Here is an 807-nt window from a genome sequence, read left to right on the forward strand (position 1 = left end):
ATGAGGATAGGATGAGGATGAGCATAGGATGAGGATGAGGATGAGGATGAGGATGCGGATGAGGATGAGGATGAGGATGAGGGTAGGATGGGGATGAGGATGAGGATGAGGATGAGGATAGGATAGGATAAGTATAGGAGGAGGATGAAGATGAGGATGACGAGGAGGATGAGCATAGGAGGAGGATGAGGATAAGGATAGGAGGAGGATGAGGATGCGGATGAGGAGTTTGATAGAATGAGGATGAGGATGAGGGTAGGATTAGTATAGGATGAGGATGAAGATGAGGATGAGGATGAGGATGAGGATGAAGATGAGGATGAGGACGAAGATGAGGAAAAGGATGAGGATGATGATGAGGATGAGGATGAGGATGAGGAGGAGGAGGAGGAGGAGAATGAAAATGAGGATGAGGATGAGGACGAGGAGGAGGATAGAAAGAGGATGAGGATGAGGATAGGAAGAGGATGAAGATAGGATGAGGATAAGAATGAGGATGAGGATGAGGATGATGATATGGATAAGGACGAGGACGAGGATGAGCATGAGGAAGAGGATGAGGATAGGATGAGGACGAGAATGAGGATAGGATGAGGACGAGAATGAGATTGAGGATAGGATGAGGATGAGGATGAGGATAGGATGAGGACGAGGTTGAGGATAGGATGAGGAAGAGATAGAGGATGAGGATAGGTTGAGGATAGGATGAGCAGTAGAATGAGGATGACGATGAGGATAGGATCAGGACGAGCATGAGCATGAGGATGAGGATAAGATGAGGAGGAGGATGAGGATGAGGATTGGATG

The sequence above is a fragment of the Lupinus angustifolius genome, chromosome LG05 (assembly GCF_001865875.1).
Source record: "Lupinus angustifolius cultivar Tanjil chromosome LG05, LupAngTanjil_v1.0, whole genome shotgun sequence".
NCBI lineage: Eukaryota > Viridiplantae > Streptophyta > Magnoliopsida > Fabales > Fabaceae > Lupinus > Lupinus angustifolius.